At 34.6% G+C, this 18171-nt stretch overlaps 1 protein-coding gene across 3 annotated transcripts in view; it reads left to right on the top strand.

Moving 5' to 3' along the window:
- Nucleotides 1–398: 398 nt before the first annotated feature.
- LOC149806770 (uncharacterized) overlaps nt 399–18171 on the top strand; it is a 146383-nt gene continuing 128610 nt past the window's right edge. For 2 of the 3 annotated variants that reach the window (XM_089957298.1, XM_089957294.1), the window contains exons 1-2: nt 399–470; nt 6250–6305. The gene's annotated coding sequence lies outside the window, so the exon portion shown is untranslated. Of the gene's footprint in view, nt 612–6249; nt 6306–18171 lie in introns of all 3 variants that reach the window. The other variant, XM_089957295.1, reaches the window with a different exon arrangement.

The following is an 18171-nucleotide window of genomic DNA, read 5'->3' as shown; positions in this document are numbered from 1 at the left end:
AGTTGTTATTTCCTGTGTGTGTGTGTATGTGTGTGTTTTATTGCTTGATTTATTCTTTGTTCGTTTAATTATTTATTTTTCTTTTTTGGTGAAAGCTACGATTCTTTTAGTACTACATATGGTTTTATGCACGGGAGCATGTATCGCTGCCTACATACATGTACTATATAATACATTGTATTATTACATATTACATATGTGACTGACGGTTAAATTGTAAGCAACAATACCAGCCCACGTGGTTTTAAGTAATTTATCACTTTTACTTCTTTGAACTTCAATTGAAATTTCTTCATTTTGCAAATGCTGCAAACACACCGTGTGACTCCTATGTTGTTGAGTACTGTAGAATAGGCAATATGGGAGACAACTCAAAATGTGCGCCCTCTGCAATCCCTTACGTCATCTTCAGGATGGAGTGATGGAGATGAGCTTCAAATTCGGAGTTGGAGAAATAACATCAGAGACACGTGAGTTGTGTAACAGTTTTATGGAATGAACGTGCAGCATAAACAACGATGATAGGATGTTAATTGTATATTTCAGTTCTAATGTGTTTTATTTTAGTGACAACAACCTATACAAGAAGAGAACAGGATTAGAGATGAAAGGTAATCAGTAGTCGATGCCCATTGCAGATTACGTGTACTGGACGCAAACTTGATGCTAAAATCACGCGGGTTCATATCGTTGTTTAAAATTTACCTATCAGTCATACATGTACCATAAATAAAAACTACGTAGTACATGTATGACTAATGGGTAAATTGTAACTAACGATACGAGCCCTGTGGCTAAAATGGTACAAGTTGTGAAAAATATTGGGAGCAAAGACAGCAGATTTAAAATGGTCTCTTTGGTAAATAGATAATAATAGTAAACGGGTTTTAAGCCCCCTGTCTTCATTCAGCATGTTAATTTTCGTGATACGGACCTATTTTTGGTATCAAGCTTATGGCCGGAATCTGCGGTTAGGTGAGGTTTAGTAATCTATAGTGAAAATGAAATACCTTTTTTTGAAATTTTTTTAAAGAGTTGAGAGATAATACCCATGAAAAGTTAAAAACATATAAACATCAATATATTTAAACGTTTACATTATAGGGTAATTGAGCTATATTCGGATCGCTCAGGGATTCTTTATCGGGCTATTTCCGACCACAAAGTGGGTGATTCCGTCCAAAAACAAGTGGATAATTCTGACCAGTACAATACATCCAACGCTGTCGGGCATTTATGCGCACCTAAGGTTTCCGTCACCAACATTGAAGCAAAACGCATACCGAATTCGGCTGATTGACGAAAATAAAATACTGCAATGCTTACCATTTGAAAAGAGACAATTGTCACCAGACTATTCTGTTAAGATTAATACTAATTTTGGACACACGGGATAACACCTTGTGTTTTCATGACTCGCGATATGTCGGCCTATTCTGCGCATAGTTTTGAAAAGATGTAATGTTTATTAATAGGGCAATGGAAATGAAATACATACGTTTGACTGTTTCTGTCAGCATTTGGGTCGAGTTATTAGGTCAGGTTTATAGCTGGTTTTAACAAATTCAACTTAACAATTCCAATAATTGGCAAGAGATAATAAGCAGACTTTGATGATCTTGTGAAATTTTGTTAATTTAAAAAAAAAAAAAAGCTATTATGTGGAAGACAAATGACAATGACTAGAATGTAATGTGTTTAAAACATCTCATTTATGGGGGATATTTTTAAAAATACAGACTATATACCGGGGAATTTCTTGAGAATCCCATTCAGATTTTGGATAGCAGACAATTTTGTATGTGTGGGACAACGTCAAGCAAAATTAGAAACTTGGATTAAAATGCTGTATTGTTTTAAGTTATACATTTCCATCTTTTATATAATGTATTTATTTTATGATTCTAAAAGATACATACCAATAGGATTTTCAGGGTTCAAAAAGATCATTAACTGGGTCTGACATGTTGACATTTAGAAATCACATTTTCATATGCATTTAGGGTAGAAATGTGAGATATTTTTGTACACTTTAGGAATACCACTTCTCTTAATTAAAGGACAATCATTCTTTCTTGATACATATTCGATTTTCGACCTAAAACAACACATGATCCAATGTTTGCAGGAATGTTATATTGTTGCACAGAATTGCCTGATGCACAGAATTGGCTGACATGGTGGTACATTAATGAATAATTTCTGTTTAGATGCTTCCCGATAAAGTCACTAGCAGATGATTTTCAACCCATTTTGGGCAACCTGGCTGTTTTTCCTATATGCAACCACTAAAATAGGCCATTTTGAACAAGTCAGACTAAACTTATAAATTACAAATATAGATAATATAAATACAAACAGAAAGCCTGATTTACGTTCTGTTTATATGGTATGTTTTGTAACAGTTTATTGGGATTCAATGAATTTTTTTAATCTTCCAAACACGATATAAAATGAACAGTTTATCTGCTAGCATACCACAAATATGGTTGCTGATGATGTCATTTGGGATCTATCTGTATTCCTTTATTTTAAATTTATTTGTCAATTTTTGAGTTAGTAATAAGCAATATATTAATCCCTTTACCTCATGCAAGCATCCTTGGATGCCTCTACACCATTCGCATGGAAGCGCCTTTTGACGCCTCTACTCAGGTTGCATAGAAGCACCTTTTGAGGTCGGCTGTAAACATCATCCATTTTAAGCCGGTTATCGTAGCGCCACCTTTGGGGAAAACCCCCTATTAGATACTACATTCATTTCTGCGAATGACAATTATGTCAGATCATGTGGTCACTGTTTATGTACTGGTCGATATCTGCTATTTAAAGTAACTGGGTCGTAATCTCCACTCTCCGCCATGGTCACGGATTTCATTCAGTACTTACGAAGTTTTCATGATTAGACAACTATGAAAGATTCAATAACCAGGTAAAGGCTCTGATATTGATGTGGGCAGCAATTAGTTTTTATAAATTATCAAATTCAGATGACTTAGTGATGTAGACACAGACAAAAAACTTGTAAATTTTGAGTATGAGAAATGGCATCTATGGTTGGTCACGTGGCCTCACTGACATGACGGTGAATGAGTTCTCTCAAGATTTTAAAGCACATAAAAAATTCTTCCATGATAAATAATTACACAGCTGTAACAATCGGACTTTACTCTTAAATTATTCCACATATAATAAATGTGTACCAAAAATGTAAAATGGTTAAAATTGCTGTTAAACGTAACATGCACTTCATTGCTTAACAGTTCACAGGCAGGCCTATGCATATGAGGTTGACTAGGTAACAGATGTTCTTATTATAGCGCGCTGCACTTTTTAACTATGCTCTATGAGGTAGAGAGTTCAATGATTTATTTATTCTAGTCTAAATAGTTCTTTAGTCTAGAGCAAGTCTTTGTTACAAGTCATTATTTATCTTGCTTCAAAAGCACATTAAATACTTGTGACACTTATGTTCCCAGACATGTTTATTGGGGTAGAATGAAATTTCAAATTCTTCATTCCTGACTTAGAAAAAATTGTAGTTCACCTAACATTTATTTACAGTCTATACCATATATACTCGTGTATAAGCCAAGGCTGAACATGTAATAACAATAAAAAGCGCATGACCTGCACATAAACCGACCCATAAGTCCTAGACAACATGACAGGATGCACGCGGTAAGTTCCAAAATAATTTATTTAGGCAAACCACATTACTAAAATAAAATATTATCTTTATGGCCGACAAAAATGACTGTATGAACATTAACTTTTATGTTGACAGTGAAACATGATACTAAAATCTTTAATCTTCTGGTTTCATTTATCTTCATTTGCTGCCTGATAGAGAAACCATGCTGGTTCATAAAACATGCAGACGAATTGCCAGTTCTTACAACAGTGTATCCATTTTTTTGACATTCATTTTCAGAATCACGGTTCTTTCTCCTATTCATGCAATGAAGTGGTCCCCATCCAATGCACCTTATTTAAGGAAATTCTCACGATTACAAATGAACCCTAAGATATTATGCCAGGAGCTATCCAAAAATTGAAATCTAAAAATAACATAAAAATCGACAAAGTAGCAGTCCAGATGTTTATACCTTGTAAGCTGTTGATCGTTTTCTATTAAAATTGCATATCAGGTGTTTGGAAAGCTATGAATTTGGTCAGAAGTGTGGTTTTGATGTGATCAGTTGTTTTGGGTCACCCGGATCTCGTTGAATTCTCATTATAAAAAAATATATAATCATTTATCATAGTTTCTTTTTTTACTACCGGTAGCTTGGTTCAGTTAACAAAAATATGATTGGTTGTCAGTGAGGACATTGCTGCACATAAAACCACTTCAAGCATGTGTGACTATTATGGCTTTGATCAGAAACCATGACCACAGCTTTATCTCCTTAAACAATCAGAGTTGGTATGGATTAGTAAATATGAAGCATGTTGGTAACATAGTTATTGTTTTACAGCTAAACAACTAAACAAGAATAGATGATAAACAGTGATTTTGGGTGCTCAGTTTTACTGGTACATCAAGTGCTCTTGAACAAAATCCAGGCTTCTGCCCTTGACCTCCAAACACAATTGTCATAGAAATCCCACATACTATATTATTAACAATTAGTCATGTTGAAACATATGTTGCTACTTGCCTGTTATTTAGCCACTCTTGGTGATTTAGCCACTCATGGTGTGCATTCAACACAGATCCCTTTGGAGCCTCTCATTCTTGTTGCTTTTAGACTAACCATCAACGTATTTCTACTGTCAGTGCCGAAATGCTTCTGCCATAAATACCTTCAGAATCTTAATTCTGAAATATTTTTATTTAGTTTGTTTCCTTATCTTATTTACACCAGAATTAGGCTAGCATGCATTTGTAAGGTACCATAGATTTTAATGATCACTGATTAGCCGAGGGTTAATGACTTGATTCAGGAAAAGGACACATACAGTTGTGGCTCTAGTAGATGTATTGCTGCATTTTCTTTTGGTTGGACGTGTATCCGATAGAAGTCAGGTATGGTAATGCCTGTTTTTTTATTCTTTATCCTACTGTAAATCTAGAAAAAAAATTTGGACTTCATGACAGCATATATTATATAAGCTATACAGTATCATTAGGCATGTGATCTCATCATTGGTGATTTATAATAGCAGTATACTGGTAGTTGACCCAAAAACTTAAATTGTAAAGTTTAGACCTTGGCCTGTGGATAAGCCGAGCCCCCCCCCCCCTTCCAGTTTTTATTTTCTTCTCCCTAAATTATTTGGCTTATACATGAGTATATATGGTAATCATATCACCACTTTGTAGTTATGGATCTGTAGAAAGAACAAAGCACTACTGACTACTTCTTACCTTGCATTTATTTCCAAGAACAAAACATAAAACAGTTTCAGTCCTTCACTCCATGAGGTAATTTAACGTTAAATACCATCTTATGTAGTGATGCAACACTTCCATATGAAGTAAACATCCATATTTTCAATGTCGTTCATAGATTTATTGAAAAGTCAAAAATATTTACTTAAGTGCACATGTTACAATCATGCATGCACTTCCATTGGTCATGAACAGCTGCTAACAGCAATTTCTCCCATTTTTTTCAAATGTTCAAAACTATAATTATGACATAAATTCTTTAGAAACTGCATCAGTCGATGTTCGTAATGTTTTATTTTCCATCTGAAGCCCGCCTCGGATGTGGGAGGTTGTGGGTTCGATCCCCTTCTAAGTCATACCAAAGACTTACAAAAATGGTACTAACAGCTGCCTTGCTTGGCGTTCAGCATTACGAGGTTAGTGTTAGGACTGGTCGTCCTGGTGTCAGGATAATGTGACTTGGTGGGACATCATGCTGCATGTCTGCGGCATGATGCCCCGGTGCTAGACATCACTATAAACTGGCACATTGCAGACATCGTAGCAATATGACTGGAAAAATTGTTAAAGTTACGTTATAAATCAAAATCACATCACAACGCATTCATCTGAAGCTAATTGATCAATTTTAGTGATGCTTATTAATGATCTTGCATGGGAGATTGCATTTTCACAACTGGTCAAAATTACAAAGAAGAAACCTGAACACAGGTGAAATCTTAAATAAAATGGGCATGTTTTATCTGTTTAGGATTTTTCAAGTATGATTAGAAATGTAGACATGATTATTGTGAACACACATCATATTAGGCATTGGTTTGACTGTCATTATCCTTCACCTATCTTTCCAGTGGCCTGCTAGCTAGGTGTCACATTCGAACTGATGCTTCCAGGTGACAGTAGAGAAGTAAGTCAAGATTAAATGCTGTAATTTGTAATTGGGAGCGCCGTATGTGCTGTAATTGACCTTACTTCATTGACCTAATTATATAGAAAGAGATGAACCTACTGGTAGGTAGCATTCAGTATGTTCATTGGTCAGAAAAGTGCAGGCTACAGATTCACCTTGCTGCTGTAAATAGAATTTGATATCATTTACCCACTAGACCTGGCGTGTACTGCCATGTTGCTTTTAATATAGCCATGGTGGAGGAATCCAAGAACATTTTAAATTAGTTTCTATAAAAAAAATAAAAAAGACCTTTCATGTATTTACTTTTCCAGACATTAGAAAGGTTGTATGTGTCCAGATTGGCATTGATAGGCAGATCAATCTGCAAAATATATTTATTATAAAGAATACAAGTCGTTACAGAATGTTGAGAAATACTTGTGCAGAGGATTACCTAATTACATTCCTCTGAAGTTTTCTATATTTAGATGTTTTATATTGAGGCAGCTAGATATTAAGGTGACATTGCCTCAGAGAGTTCTTTTTATAACTTCTGTTCCAGAAATAATTTACAATTCATGACGAACACTATGCAGTTTTTAATAAAAATTCACAAGTCATTTGATAAAAGCAGTGTGAAGATAAACACTGGTGTGCCATTCCATCTTAATAAGCTTCAATAGCTCGATTTTGTCCACGGTTTATATACCATTCATTAGCTGGAAAAAAGCCTTTACTTAACATCTGACCGTTATACTGTAAGAAGTGCATTGTGCTCCAATATAATGACATTTTTTTGCATGTACATGTATTTCATAATGGCCTAAATTACTGAAATATAAAATATAAATTTACTTCGATTTCCACATGTAGAGTGATGACCATCCTTTCATTTGTAAAACAGAGTGACTTTCTCTCAGGCATCAGGGCTGTATAGAGCGATCACGGGCCTTGGGGTAAGAAACACCCGGGCCTCTCCTAGTTCTTGTTCAAACAAAAGTTTTCTTTTATAAAATTAAAAAGTGTTGTTTGGCCCAGGCCCCCTTATATATCCCTGGTGGCCCCCCTCCCCCATCATTCATATTTTGCACTCCCCCTTCCACCAGTATGTGTTGACAGTTGACTGACTGTCTGTTTTTCATTGCTGACCCTAGCACTTTTTCTCCCAGGGTTAAAAAAAAAAAAAATTAATAATAATAAAAATATCACAAAAATTGATTTGAGTCACTCTTGCCCAGATCTTGAAGTGCTCATTACATGGTATACTAATCAATATATATTTCTTTTAAAGAAAACTACCTACCCCAATTTTACAACCAGTACAGTAGGAAACACATTTAATTTTTTTTTGTCCATAGGCTGTAAGATAATTTCACCCCAAGAGCATAATCTTCAGTTAACTCCACATATTGAAAGTTAGCAGCCATGTTGCAAAGTTCATCCATAGTGTTTAAGACACTGCCCATGTGGGGCTAGTTTTACGCATGAGGTCATTATATGTAGCCTCACATCTGCCTAATTTGTAACCTGCCATACTGGACAGGCTTACTTTGATATATTTATGTGACGCAGATTGCTACATGATCATAGGTACTAGGTTTTAGGTGATAAATGAAATTCAGATGAGTAAATAAATTTTAAGCAGGCAAGCTATATCACCCATTCATGACAGTAGCTGGTTAGAGAGAAGTTTATGCCATTGTTGTAGCCGAATATTGACCTAGCAGATGTTTTCAAGAATAACAATCTACAACTTTGAGAGGGTACTTTTGGTGCTTTTTTGTCTCCCTTTTTTTTGGTAACTTTGTAATTTTTCTGGTAGTTAATAGCTCATTTGTTGGAATTTGAGGGAGATCCTGGCAGTGTTTGTCTGCTGTACATGGAATGGATTTACTGAGGGTGCTTTCACATTGGAGCATTGGATAAAACTTGATTTTTTCACTAGTTTTGGTTTTGCAGGGTTTAACATATATATATATATATATATATATATATATATATATATATATATATATATATATATATGCTGCTTACAACAAAATTCTGCACAGATTGAAAAGTAGCAGTCATGCTGTCACTGGTTCTTTGTGCTTTGTAGATGCTCCAGACAAACAAGACAAACAGTAAGAACCTGCACTTAAATCAAAGTGTTGTATAGTTCTAAAGACAGTGACACCAGTGACTCATTGTGTACAAATGTTTGTAGAAACCAGTCTTTGGCAATAAGATTTATACATGCAGATTCCTTGAAATTCGAAAGGTACTTTAGTCACAATCCTATTGCTGATGTATTGAAAATAAGAAAACCAGAAGCAAAAGTTACCCTGAATTTATGTGGCGGCTATCCCGATTATGATGTAGTATATTGGCTTTGTGTTTCGGAAAAAAATGTTTGAATTTAATTTTTTATATATAGCTGAGACCAGGTGAATTTAAATACCAGGCAAGTTAAAAGTTTTTTAAAAATATTTTGGATGAAGTTAATCTCAGTACCAGGCAAGTCATTCAGTTTATGATTCAGAAGGCACATAATTATCGTGTCTTTTAATTATTGTATTTTAATATGGTTTAATATAGAAAATAATTGTTGTTTGTTTGCTCTGCTGGTCATAGACAAGAAGAGCTTATGGGATGGTCTTTTGTCTGTCCATCCATTAGCAAAAGTTTGTTATTACTGATCCTCCTAAACTATTTGGAGGATTACCATGAAAACTTGACACTCAAATTCATCCCATATCATGAAAATCTTATCACTACTCCAGAATGGATGGTCAAATCATCATGGGTTTTTTACTAAAAGACTATGTATTAAGTCCAGTTGGTTCTAAATGAAAATAGTGCTGATTTGATGTCTGATATAGGTGACGTGTAAGCTGTATTGGAAATCTTGTTATTGTTATTCCTAATGAGAAAAGGTCTTTTTGACATGGGGTTTTCATTAGAAGACTTTTTACGTCTATTTAGTCTCAAATAAAAATGGTGCCAGTCTGAAATCCCATATGGCATCCATCGTGAAAATCTTGTTATTGCTATTTCTCCTGAATGGAATCTAATATCAGTATGGGGTTATCACTGGAAGATTTTTTATGAAGTCTGGCCTGTCCCAAATGAAAGTGTTTCCAATCTGCCAGAAACACTATTGTTACAGTTACTTTTCCTGAATGGATGGTTGTTATCACATGGAGTTTTCACTTAAATACTTTTTTATGTCTGAATTGTTGTAAACGAAAATGATGTGCAATATGCTCACCATAGCAGCCATGATGAAAATCTGTTATTGCTAATCCTCCTAACAAGAAGTCATATTGAGACTTGGTTTTCACAGTAGATTTTTTATAAATAATATTTAGTTAGTCCTAAATGAAAATGGTGCACACATCCAATTTGAAAATGCCACTGTTGCCATCTTGAGAATCTTGTTATTGATGCTGCAGCAAATTTGTATGGTCAGGTGAACATTTGGTATGGTGTCCATTGTCCAGCAGTTTTTGTTTCTTACCAGTTACCAATCTGGGGACCATGTTTTTAATCAGATTGTGTTCAGACTTGGAGTATATGCTTTGTATTATCAAGATGTCAGCCAAGATCAGTAATGATTGAGGTCCTCTTATCTTGCAGCTGATTGGCTGATCTTGTTACCATTCTTGAAGCCATTATATTTATCCAGTCTTAATAAAACTTGAAATATAGGCCAATATCACCAAGCTTTTGGATGAGATTGATCATGAGCAAGAACAACAGATATTAATGAGGTGATGAGCATTCATCTGATTGGTTGAGCTTGTAACCAAGCTGGAGGCCATATTCCTGATCATTCTTGGAGGCATATTTTTGCTCACGTTTCAATCAGACTTGATATATAGGCTTATATGATCAAGATCTCACACAATTTGATTAATGAGATCCCTGCATATTAATGAGGTGTTCATTGCTTCTAATAGCCTGAAATTGTTACTGTTATAAAAACTGTGTTTTTTAATCCAGTTGTAAGTAATCTTGGTTAATAGCATGAAGATGACCCTTTGAGTTTTATTATGAGCATAAATTCAGTTTGAAATAGGACTCAAGTGAATTGCAATCATTTTCTTTTTAATTTATAAATTAGTTTAAAATATCTGCCTTCTCGTAATCCATGGTATTATAGATTGAATATCACAGGTTTAGATTACGCAGATCTTTTCCCCATGCAAAAATAATTATGCATGCTAGTTATACAAAAAATAAATAGTATAATTACAAGATGTGTAAATTTCAGTGAAACAATTTATAAATATTGACAAATTAATACTGCTTAGTGATAAAATGAAAATGTTGTCATTTATAACTGAAGAAAAGTATAAAATAAAAATATTATCAGAGAAAATGCAAAATTTCAGACTTGCTTAAACTGTGTTTAGTGTTGTAATTATGGATTAGAATTTCTCTACAATGTTAAAGATATTTTCTCGCAGATAGTCATGTTTTTAGCTCTGCTGGCATATGGGATCATCCTTTGTCCGTTGTTTTTCATTGATTGTCCTTCTTGCATTATGTGAACAATTGCTTTTTTTTCTTCAACTTCTCAAAGGAAATTCCCAACCAGTTTCAACCAGTCTTGGCACAGAACATGGTTGATACCAATAGATACTGATCAGCCATCAGATATGGCTGCTGTTATTAGTAATAGGAAAACCTTTAAACACCCTTTCCAAAACTTAGAAATTTTGATCATGTGACAGAAAGCATCTTGACATCAAAACATATTTAAAAAATTTGTTAGTGATGCAGATCTGTGATTAAATATAGCTGCCATTACCAAAAATAGAATACACATCCATCATCCATCAGCAGTTGTTAGTTTTAAGTTCTTGTGGAAATCCGTCAGACAGATTTCATCAGAACTATGTACAGTACTTCCTGTCGTAAATGACTTTCACTTTTATGCAAACAATACTGATATTTCTTCAGATATGGTTCACACAACTGAATATAGAAAAACCTTTGAACTTCTCCAAATTCCCTAAACAGAATTTAATCAAATTTGACATCAAACATCCTAGCTTGAAAATATTTAAAATTTCATAAAAGAAATGCTGAACTGCTATCAAATGTGACCTCCATTACTGAAATTAGGCTAACCTTTAAAATGACTTCTCCAGAACTGCTGACAAATATTTGACCATACTTTAGAAAGCATTCTGCCATAAAATAACCTTTAAAATAGAAACTAATGATGCTGATCTGCCATCAGATATGGCCACAGTTACTAAAAATAGAAATACTTTTTAACAATTTCTTCAAAAGAACTGTGTGGAATTTGGCCAGATATGACAGAAAACATCCTGTCATGATGACTCTGCAAATAATAATATCGGCTGCTAAAACTTAGTAGAAACTTAGTTTAAAAAAATGTACTGATAATATTTGTATTTTATACTTAGTAAAACATTGTAAAATTTCTAAATGGCTGCTTAACAGAATTTTATAAAATTTGTGTGGAAAATGCTCCTATAAACAGCCTGTGTCTGAGTGTGTGTTGAGCTTTTGCACCTTCAAAATGGGCACCCGAATGGAACTGGATGCCCGTTCAAAGTTACAAGAGTTCAACACATGCATTTTTGACATTAAATAATTAAGTAAGGTTCTATCCTACTTTACTAATGGTTGTAGATAATGTAAATATTTACATAAGCATTAAAATGTTAAAAATCAGTATTTGTTCCCGAAAGTCAGTATTTTTGTCATAAACAGTCAGTACTTTTGTACTCAGGGATTGGCAGCTATGGGTTTGAAAGAATGTGAATTCTCACTGAGAGGCAATATGATACTGATCAGAGACCCCTGTTACTTTATTACAAAGCCAGACAACATACAACAAAGGTTAATATGGGAAGCACTTGCTTTTATACCCCTGTCACAAGGTGGAGGATATTATGTTATGATGCTATCTATCTCAATGGATCTGTTACCATTATGGTTGCAACACAATAACTTTATTTGTCTACAGTACCCAGTTACTGATCAGCTTTACATGGAGTAAGCAAGGACTTATGGTGTACAAGTTTAGGGTAAAGGTCACTGACTGAAAACAAGAAAATAGTTTATGCACAGTAACATACATTCTCCATCATATACAGTTATTATTTATTTTTGAAAGTGTTGCCACCAGTAGGTATTAGAGATATTTTATTTTGTAAGCATGTATACATTAACATTTTCACCTAAAAGCTTGCATTGAGAGGTGCTCTTTTAAGGTTGATAAAATCATGTGACACACGCTATAAAATAACAGTTGTCCACATTGAAGGTCATATTTCACTTTATGCTCACAAGAGACAGTAGATATGCTACGTATAGACTGAGATTTCCAATACTTTGTCAGTATTTTGTTGAGTTTTTTGTTTGAAAAGAAATCAATGACAATCTTGCTGTGTACTAAGTTGTTGATTCTGTATATTATACTGTCAATATTTTACTTATGCAGCTGACCTTCAAATGCTGTTCGGGTCAATATAACGATGCGTTTGTGCAGTTATAAAAATTAGAAATGGCTGCTGACAAGGATGCTACATCGTTACTCAGTAGGGCATAACCGATTAGCATTTTTCTACCGATTTCCGATTCCGGATTTTGGGCATGAAATTTTTCCGATTCCGGATACGATTCAATTAATCGGAAATGCTAAATTAAAAGGTTTTTCAAATTAACTTTTTAAACCGTGTTACACACGTTTTGCATATCACACCGATGTCACAAGGGGAAGGATATGGCAGGACTAGAGCAAAATGCAACGAAGTTCAAAGCCACAGTGCCGACCCATTCTTTGTTCAACAATTAGTTGATCTTGCCGCCAGGCTTTAATATTCCCGCCTTAATCATTTATGTCGGCAAGCGGCCAGTTCCATCCTGTACTTTATTCAACAATTAGTTGATCTTGCCGCCATGCTTTAATGTCGCGGTCAAATAAAAGTAAAACAGGCTTTTGTTTGGTCCTATAGAGTTGGCCTCTTGCGGCGACTTAAATAAAAGCAATGAAATCTGATCGATTCTTGCATTTTCCAAAGTGATCGGTGATTGAAACAAGTTTATTGTGCTGTGAAAGTTTCCTTATTAACTTTATTTATATTTACGATTGTAAGAATCATTTTCTTTTAATACCTCATTAGCATGTGTCAATGTATTCAATATTATGCCTTCATTATTGAGGATGTTGACATAAACGGGTAGGACTGTATTATATATTTTAATAAATTTAAATCTTTCGGTCTAACTAAAGTATTATCGTTTCACCCCGTTGTGTTGACCATATTGGACTTTTCTGACTTCTTATTTAACTTTATTAACGCACTATCGAATGACACACAGTGTTAGACACGGTGCTATAGAAATTCAACTTTATTATTTTTATTATCCGAATCGGTCGTTCCTGCCTTGTCCGACTCCGATTAATCGGAAGTTCATACTATCCGGTGGAATCCGATTTCCGGATCAAAAGTCGGTTATGCCCTATTACTCAGCCCGTCTTACTATGAGATGTCAGACTTTGCATGGTTCCATGTTACAGGCACTGCTGCTAAGATTAGACCTATCCTCAATGAAAAAGAACAATTTTAGCATGCATCCAAATAAATGTCACTTGTTGATAAATATCAAAGGCATCTGCAAAGGCAGATAACTCTTCCAGACATAATGTTGTGCATGGCCTGCTTAAGCTTAGCAATCAGTAAATTGTCAGAACCAAACTTGATTGAACTAAAAAAATTGAACCCGGGAAATATAGTGCCTTTAAGGGCATTATTGGGGATTTGCACCAAAAATTGATGACACATTTGATAGGGACAAGGAAACTACATGATATGACCGTCAGTCTGGATTTGACCCTGGGGAAGAAAATGTACACAGTGTCACATGATGTTGATAATGGTTGATGATGCAATAGACTTGTTCAAGTTGACAAGCACTCAACACAGTCAATACAGCATGCAGAAAGTGCTGACTCAACTGATTATCACTGCAAAATTAAAGAGCATTTACACACAAAATGTATCATGGCCAAAGTGGCAATGAAAACATGCAGCTCCTCCTGTACCATATAAAAACTACTATGACCCAAGATTGGTAGTGTGCGGAAAAAAGACTTTGACCCATATGTCTGGGATTATCAAACAAAAATTATTTACTAATTTGATTTTACAAAGATTTACAAGACTGAATTTGACAGAATTCGAAACAAAAACAATGCCAAAATACATCACAATCTCTGTTGAACAAAAGATTCCAGTGTAAATTAAAGCAGGTGAAATGTTATATTAAGGAGCTATAATAATAAGTAAGACGTAATTTCAAATCTGTTGATACAGTAAAACCTGTCTTGTGAGACCACTGCTGTGAAAGACCACATGTCTTGAGAGACCATTATTTTTCAGCAGAAAGGGTGGTCTTTCAAGACAGGTTCTACTATAGTACCAAAACCTAATGGTAAATTTAGACCAGGCATAAATCAAAAGACTTGGAATGACTTTTTGACCCATGAACATTTTAAAACCAGATTGTTTTTCATTTGTTCTAGAAACAGTTATGGTAATGTGAAAATGATTTTATCATATCCATTGATCTAAGAGATACATTTTCAGTTTTTTCATCATAGGAACATTTTCATAAGTGAATATAAAAATATATAAATTTTGGTGGACTTTGATACTATGATACTTTAAATCCGTTTGTTTAACCTTGTGGTCGCCAGTGCATAGAGGATCATTACCAAAATTTGAAAACACCATATTTATAGTTGATGGAACAAAATATTTGTTGTTCCTGCTACCTTGATGACATCATCAGCATCAATTGATTCCTCATTTTATGCAGAAATATAAAAAGTTATTTGAATTTTATGGTTAAGTACAAGAGGTGTACTTCAGGCTGTCTCAGGCATTTAGCTTCTGGATTTCACATTGATTCAGCCAATTCAAAGCCTTTCCTTATGAAAATATATGTACATGACCATTCAGATGTCCATCAGGACATTTCTATTGGGAACGTTTCAAAGTAAAGGTCTGTATTAAATAAACTAAATATTTATCCTTTTGATGAGATGGTAGTATTAGTTTTCCTGTTATAAGGATACAAGTTTTCAGAACATAAAGATACACATCTTGGCTAGCCAAGGTTCCGATGTGATAACCCTTTCTCACCCATGCGACAGAGAAATCTAGCTGTTTTGCTAACCTTACCTTTCTTATCTCAGTCTAGTCCTCTCAGACCAGTCGTCTCGGTCAAGGTGTCCACGCACTCAGAACTACTTTTAAAAAAGAAACCCTTGTTGTCTTCTGCTGTGTCTGACATAGTTGTACTAAAATCAAACAACAACAGCAACAAATATATAACAAAAATATAGTAACTTAAGGTAAATCCATCTTTGAGAACACACCATAAAAAACATTTCAAGAGAGAGACAAAGACAAACGCATATGATGTCGAGCTTTTTGGTATTATGCTAGTTTGTTCCACAGCATGGTCAATTTTATCCAATATGCTGCCTAGCTCAGTACATTTTCAGGTCAGCATCATTAAATGTAGCTAAAGCTACCTAACTAGTTTTAAATACTTCGTGTGAAACAAATTATATACTGTTAGCTACATTTAATGACGCTGACCTGAAAAATGAGTGTGCTACAGATAGGATAAAATTTTGAATGCTGTGTGAAATGAACAATAACAGAAAACACTGATCCATGCACATAGACTATATACCTTTACACTTCATAGCCTCTCAACTCTCCTAACAACTATGGAAAACTTAGTAACAGCCAGAAAAATGTTATTCAAAACATGCTTTGTTCTAATTTTGTTAAGCATCTCTATTGTGCCCCGGTTGAATAAAAAATATACCTACAATATTTAATGACAAATAATGCACTTGGCTGCCAAAAGGAATCATTTATTATCTGCTACATTCCATTTTTGGAGGGTCTATTATACACGGGGGTAAGTTTACAATCAATATTAAGGACAACACAAGTATGTCACAAACAGTTTCACCCCCACCAAAGAAAAGAATAGTTATATACAATAGTGACACAGATTTCTAATTACCCATGAATACTCAAAAGCAAGATGTTACTCTTCGTTACAGCTTGTACTAAGTATAAATACAGTAGAGCTGAGTAGCCAGTACCGTTTTATTATTTACAATATAACTTTTCAAAATTGGAACTGATGAAAATAAAAGTTCTTGTAATAAATATTAATTATTTATTGTCAGTTTCATATAACATCCATATATTAAATGTGATAATACCTCATTACTATGCGACGTTTTATGTTGTTATTTTTCTTTGCTCATGCGTAGAAACTGTGTACTTCAGATGCAACTGTCACGACACAACCCTCATTAACATATTATATTCATGAGCCGCATGTAAACATTAGACGTGAACACTAGTGAAGAATTCTTTTTACTTTAAAGGAAAATATTGAGTGAGAAAAATAATCTGCGTTAGGGTTTGGACCGAGACAATGAAATCCCAGTCACGGGGTTACATTATATGCCCCCCCTACTCGGGTAAGCCTTGTGGTGAGACAAATAATATAACCCTGTGACTGGGATTTCCTTGTCTCTGTCCAAACCCCAACATAGATTCTATATATCTACACTTTGGCATGTCAAGCAGAGATTTCTGTGAGTTTCATTGGATGTGGTGGCAAGCCACTGTGTCCAATCAAAGTTGTTCAAGTTTGAACACTGTTCCTACATGATTGAGACAAAGGGAGCACACAATTTGAATGAACTGATGAATAAGCAATTTTCCAGTGCTGGTCTGGGTTTGCCTAAATACCTTTCACCCAAATACACCTGTAATGGTTTCCCTCTGGTACATAGACATACCTTCGATGTTAAACTTCCGAAGTATCTTTTTTTAGGTCAGTTGTCCCCCCACCTTCCCCCAGTTGCAGCTGGTGAACAATGCACAACACTGTTGGTTAGTTGGCATTACATACTAAGAGAGGCAACTCATGAAATCCAACAGATGTTGCTTGGACAAAGCATCATTATATCTGTTTGATCCGCCAAGGCGTAGATAGGGTTATCATATTGCAGCCTTGGCTAGCGAAGATGAAAGATACATTATTGGGTTATTCACAGTGCTTAAAAGCTGTAAAAGTTTTTTATGTTTGGAATTTAAATGTGACCTATTTTTTATGTGTAGAAATATTTTGGGCATACATTGATTTGAGCCACAGCATTGGTCTAAATTACCCTTGATTTGCCTCTGGCACAATTTCCTACTGAGAGCGCACTGTAAAACAATACTGTATGTGCAAGTGATCAACATTTGCTCAACTACTGTTTACACCTTATCAACCAATAAAATATTAAAATATGTAAATAATTATGAACTGAACAGAGCTAACAGGACACAGGTGTTTTGGTATTCATAATTAATACGGTCAGTTTGCTTTGAGATTATCTATGACATTTATAAGAGAGGAAGAGGGAATCATGATCGGATTAACTTTTTATCAATTGTCCATTTGTTTAATTTGCCCATTCAGTTATAAAATATGGGAGCTCATGAAACCAGTTGTCAGAGGTAGATGGACAACATTAATTTTGTTTTATTGGTGATTAATTTGCTTCAGTTAGCAAAACATTAAAAATTCTGGTGTTTTAATTAATGTAATATTCAGTAAGAATTTACTGGACATTATGCTCAGTGATTTATTTTGTGATTTTATGATGTTCTCATGTTAGATATATTTGTGAACTGTAAATCACAATGGCTCAGATGAGGATATTTGATTTTTTGTGTGTCTCGGTCTTGGAGATGACATGTCAGTGTGGATCATTCTGACCCTCTGTCTTGGAGATGATATATCAGTGAGGATCATTCTAACTCTCAGT

This window comes from Sinohyriopsis cumingii, chromosome 1 (assembly GCF_028554795.1).
Source record: "Sinohyriopsis cumingii isolate HCF-2022 chromosome 1, ASM2855479v2, whole genome shotgun sequence".
NCBI classification, from domain to species: Eukaryota; Metazoa; Mollusca; class Bivalvia; order Unionida; family Unionidae; genus Sinohyriopsis; species Sinohyriopsis cumingii.
Note: the sequence above shows the minus strand (reverse complement) of the source record. Positions and strands in the feature narration are given on the sequence as shown.